Source organism: Hyperoodon ampullatus (genome assembly GCF_949752795.1).
Source record: "Hyperoodon ampullatus genome assembly, chromosome: 15".
Lineage (NCBI taxonomy): Eukaryota > Metazoa > Chordata > Mammalia > Artiodactyla > Ziphiidae > Hyperoodon > Hyperoodon ampullatus.
The window spans coordinates 54868299-54874298 of NC_136928.1; positions in this window are offsets into that span (position 1 = coordinate 54868299).

Here is a 6000-nt window from a genome sequence, read left to right on the forward strand (position 1 = left end):
TTGTGATTCCCATAGGATAGCCCCGGCTTTGGACTCTGGTGACCTCACTTTCTCTCTTTCCTATCTTTCTCCAGCCTTGGGGCAGAAATGGCTCCCTGCTGTCACTCCCGTCTCGATTGGCTTAGCATCCCTGTGTGGTTTCTTAGCTCTTCCATCACCTGTGTAACCTCTTCTCTCTATCAAATTTCCTCTGATTGACATCACTGGTCATCTGCCTTTTATGTATCCAGGCAGCCCTGGAGGTGGGAAGGGTCCTGTGACCCTGGCTCCAGATGGAGTCTGCGAGCTCAGCTCCAGATGGATCCATATGTTACGTACACCAGTAGCCGCACTATACAGCTGGGAGCAAAGCGAGAAGGCAGCCGGGCCTGCTCCCCACAAGTCCGGGTCACTAACTCCTCAGACCACCTTGCTGAGCAGGAAGAAGAGGCCCAGCCAAGGCAGGTAAAGGGACAGCGTGGCTGATGTGCCCAGAGGCTGGGGCATGGTGCTCTAGTGATTGTCCTTATGAGGTTCCCTGATATGAGGCCCACTCCCATTGCTTGTGCTCTTGCACTCTGGAGGCCACTGATTAAGAATATGTGTTTGGGTTGAGAAACAGTATAAATATGTGTGTGTACATAAGGCTTAGGGGCTAATGTAGATGTGCAAGTGTGAGGCTTAACAGCTTACATAGATGAGTACGGGCGCGGTTTCCATGTCTGTAAGGATGTGGGTCTGCCACAGATGAACCTTGAACTTGGCTCCGAAGATCACTTAGTCTCCAAGACAAAGTCTTCAGGGTCATTGGCAAGACATGAGTCTGGAGCAGAGTTTATGGAGGCGTTGTTAGCTGAGCCTAAAAAAGAGACAAGCAAGAGCTGAACCCAAGTCAGGGGCTACGGGGACCCCCACCGTCCTTCCTTAATTGGGTCCAGCTCCCTGTTCACTGCTGCAGCATGCTCTTTCCACTGGGGATCAGAGCAGGGGCCTAGTGGCAAGTCACTTGCCAGGTGACTATCAGGGAAGCTCTTAGGCCCTGATGGACTGGACTTTTCATTTAAAAAAAAGGTTGATCAGGGCTTCCCTGGTGGCACAGTGGTTGAGAGTCCGCCTGCCGATGCAGGGGACATGGGTTCTTGCCCCGGTCCGGGAAGATCCCACATGCCGCGGAGCGGCTGGGCCTGTGAGCCATGGCCGCTGAGCCTGCGCATCTGGAGCCTGTGCTCCGCAACGGGAGAGGCCACAACAGTGAGAGGCCCGCATACCGCAAAAAACAAAAACAAAAACAAACAAACAAAAAAAAACAAAAAAAAGTTGATCAACCTATTTTGGTTCTTTATCAGTAGGTAGGATTTGGGGGAGAAAAATTAGTCAAAAGGGCAAGAACCAGGAAAACTGGAATAGTAGCTAGAGAGAATGTGTGTGTGTGTGTGTGTGTGTGTGTGTATGTGTGTATGTGTGTGTGATAGAGAGAGAGAGATCGGAGTTACCCTGTAATGACTTCCAACCTGCCTCTCCTGCGCCCACATCGTGGGGACATCACAGTCTCAGGCCTGCACCTATTACCCTGGCGATTAGCCTGGCTCTGGCCAGGGATCAGGGGTCAGGCTGGCTCACATCAGGACCTGTCCTACTATCAGCCCATGCAGGCCTTCTCCCATCCTGTGGGTTCGGTTTGAGGCCGAGTCCTAGCAATGCCACTTCTCCCTGTGTCCTAGGCCTGCAGCTTTGTTTTGGTTACCTGTCTGTCCTGGGGCCTTGCTTTGTTCTCTCTGGCCTCTCCCCACCAGATCTAGCCTTTGGTGGGTGCTGGGATCTGCTGACAGACTCTCCTGAGTCTGTCTGCCTGCTTAGATTTCAGAGTCCGCTTCTGGAACCACCCATTGCTGTGGCCCACCTGCTGGTAGAGATACCCTGTTACCAAATGCTAGAAGATCTGCCACTCACTGACCTCCCCAGCTGCTGACTATTGTCTGTTTCCACACCCTTGCATGCTGTGTTCTGCCTGTCACCCTGGACGGCTGCCCAGCAGCTGCAGCTGAGGCCATCCTACCAGCACCTTCCCCAGCCCGATGGGTGGTCCTGTCCGGTCCCGGCCCTCCCAGCCTGCCTCATCCGCTGTGTGTACAGAGCCACATCTGGCTGAATACAGAGCTGGGGGAGGCTGCACGGGCCCTGACACACTGATCCCCAGAGAGATGGTCATCTTCCCTCAGGACCTCTTGGAGAGAGTCAGGTCTGGAACCCAGAGTAAGAGACAATAATAATAATAGTACATGATGTGACAGGCTCAATGATTTACCAGCATTACTGTAGGTGTACCTCACAACTAGCGTAGAAGGTAAATACTGTTACAGCCCCTTTTCACAGATGCAGAAACGAACACCAACTGATAAAAGTGAATCTGTGTAGGGTCCCACCGGGCATCATTTATGGAGTTAGGATTCAGAACCAGGGTGCTTGACTTCAGAGTTCAAGTTCATAACCACCAGACCAAAGTGCCTCCTTGGTGACCCATGGACTCTGCCCAAAGGTCCCAGCAACATTCTCTATTGTCTCTAATGACCTCTCCCTGGTCTAGGATCAAAGGACCCATAGGGGATGGGCGGAGTTTACGGCCATAGTCTCAGTTAAACCTTTGGATACTTCCTGTTCCATTTTGAGAACAACCCTGGAATAACCTCACTCGTGGTCACTTTCAGGAGTGGGCCACCAGAGCCGCACATCCCCCATTCCTCCCTGTGCATCCCCAGGCCCTTCTTCCCTTGTGTCCCTTCCCTTGGGCTCCTTAAAGTTTTCAGGGAGTCACCTAGTGGTAAAGTTGTTAACCAAAGCTGGAAAACGGAATATGTATGTGTACAAATAAATTGTTCATTGATGGATCTGCCTTCTCAGAAGGGCCAGAGACTCTGTGAGATAAAGGAAAGCAGGCCCTAGGGGTGGCAAGAGTCTTTGAGGAAAAAGATAGAGGGGCTTCTTAGAGGAGGCGGTGTTGAAGATCATCTCAGCTTTAGCCCTGTCCAGGAGTAGCTATGGGAGAGGGAAAGGAAAAATTGAGCACTGGATTGGAAGCACTTCAGTTTCCAACTGAATAATTATATACTGTGGGTTTTTGCAGGCGATGGAGATGGCGAAGGATGGGTTGGAGGGGGCTGGCTACAGGCATGAACTGGGTAAGTTCACCGTTTCAGATTGAGACAACAGTTTGTAATTTCTGCCTCCCGTTTAGTCTTGGAAAAACAGGTTTTTGAGAAAGTTATCAGGGTAGTCTCCCCTTTTCCTACCAGCTCTCAATCATTGCTGAGTTTGGGATGAATGGCACCGACATGGGAGGGGTATAGTTCCTAGGAATCTCAAGAAAATCTAGTATGTGTGCCTGCTCAGTCATACTCTGACTAGTCTGATGTCACGTCATTTCCTCCAATAAATATGTGTGGCTCCAACCGTGGGCCTCTTCTCTGCAAGCCTCCTCCAGCCTGTCTGGGATGGGCTGAGAGCTACTGCTAACCCCTCTCTCCTCCCAGGTCCATTTCTGTTTGGGAGTATGGGCTGGTTATGAGTTTCTGCTTTTCCATCCTGCCTTCTGGGCACCAGGAAGAAGAGAGAAAAAGGGAAGAGATTTTTAGCCTTTAGGTTGTTAGAGCTCAAGAAGGGCAGAAGGGAGAAGGAGGATGGATTGGACCAATGAGAAGGGCTTCCCCTCCTTGTCCAGCAGTGGAGATAATGGTGGCAAGGTGACGTGGGATCAGAAACTTTCCTTCAAGGGCTATGGATTGTAGGTAATTGCCCGTCGTTTCTCTGGACTACTTTGGACCCTGGTGGGAAGGTGCTGGTTCTTCTGCTCTGGCCTCTGCCGTGAGCCTCAGCTTCCCTTAGGAGCACAAGATCCCACAAATCCTACTGGGTTCTGCAAGTCGTGATGGGATCAGGCGACGGGGTTGTAGCTGCAAAATGGATCAGGCTTTGTGGGGTTCCAATGGTAGTCTCGGGGTTCTTCCACAGCCATAACGGCCCAAAGTGTCATTTACAGATGGTCCAAATCATTGAACAGGGCAGTCTGCCTTTTGGTCTTGTCAAGGAAGGAGCTGTTTCAAGGGGAGCCAAGGTGAGAAGGGGACTCTGTGGTGAGGAACCCCACTCCGAGAGGGAGGGCTGGTGGGGCCCAGGCATGACCTCGGAGTTACACACGTGTGCCCCACATGGTGGGCCATGTGTGCCGCCGTCTGGCCTCCGGAGCCTGCAGGGTCCTCCAGGCTTGGAATAGTCTGGATCTGCTGACTTGGCAAAATGGGGTGGGGTGCTGGGCCGCATCTGGAGGGGAGAGGGAAGGAGCCCCCGGTGACTGGGCTGTAGAGGGGTCTGCTCGTCCCACGCTTCCACAGCCTGGAGCTCCCCCCACCTTCCCCCCAACCAAAAGAGCAGGGTAATTCTCACGTTAAAAGTAAACATCTGGCAGCATCGGCAGTGCCCAAGTAAACCAAGAACTAATAGGAGGCGTTTGTAACCACAGTAGGTCCTGGATGGAGGAGGAGGGAGTGGGTCTCTATGTAGAAGCCAAGCTGGCTACTTGGGGAGCCTCAGCTCATTTGTTTACTGATGGGTGGTTAATTAGTTGATCAATGTACCATTTCCTAGAAGATCTTGTTGGTGCAGTTTGCCATGGCCCCAGGGCAGTAGGGACATCCCATTGACTTTGTGGGGGCCAGATGGTCCATGGTATAGCAGGGACTGGGAACGAACGTCAGTCCTGGAGCGTCAGCTGCCCCTTGCTGCAAGTCCAGGGTCAAATATTCCAGAGAACAGTGGGAAGATCTGTGTGGCAAAGCCAGTGGGGTCACTGCAGGAAAAAGGGCCGTTTTCTAGAAGCCAAGTTTGCCTGGGCCCCTTTCTGAGAGAGCAGAAGCAGAGACCAGTATAAAAGCAGGTAGGATCCCTCTGTGGTCAGTCATGGTGCCAAAGGAGCATCCAGGGATGAGAGAGAGAGGTAGACAGAGAGAGTGGAGATGAAGCAGAAGAGGAGGTTACATCTTTTTTTTTTTTTTTGGCTGCACCGTGAGGCTTTTTTTTTTGTTTTTTTTTTTTTTTTTTTTGCAGTACGCGGGCCTCTCACTGTTGTGGCCTCTCCCGTTGCGGAGCACAGGCTCCGGACGCGCAGGGTCAGCGGCCATGGCTCACGGGCCCAGCCGCTCCGCGGCATGTGGGATCTTCCCGGACCAGGGCACGAACCCGTGTCCCCTGCATCGGCAGGCGGACTCTTAGCCACTGCGCCACCAGGGAAGCCCGATCTTTTTTTTTAAATTAATTAATTAATTAATTTTTGGCTGTGTTGGGTCTTCGTTTCTGTGCGAGGGCTTTCTCCAGTTGTGGCAAGCGGGGGCCACTCTTCATCGTGGTGCGCGGGCCTCTCACTATCGCGGCCTCTCTTGTTGCGGAGCACAAGCTCCAGACGCGCAGGCTCAGTAGTTGTGGCTCACGGGCCCAGTTGCTCCGCGGCATGTGGGATCTTCCCGGACCGGGTCACGAACCCACGTCCCCTGCATTGGCAGGCAGATTCTCAACCACTGCACCACCAGGGAAGCCCAGGAGGTTACATCTTGCGGTCAGTCCTCTGAAGCCGGTAACTTGTGTCAGGGCAGTGGTATTGGAAGAAACAGTGATAAACACATTGCTCAAATCTGATTGACAACGAGCTGGAAACAGAGTCTGGGCCTGGCTGGTACATCTGACAACTGTGAAGGGCTCAAGGATGAAATTGGGCACATTTGAACAGCATCAAATCCATTCCTCACAGCCACACTAAATGTAAGTGACAGATGGAGACACAAATTAATATTAAAAATGTTGCTAGCTTTTACATTCTGGAAAGAGAAATGCTTCCAACTAGGGACAGAGTCACAAGCCTTCATACTTTGAGAACTAATATCCTTCATCACCCTCATCAAACAGCCGGAAGTGGCGCAGGGTTCACTGGGGAAGAGTCAATAGGAGAACACAGGAGGTTTGGTGGCTGAATACTCA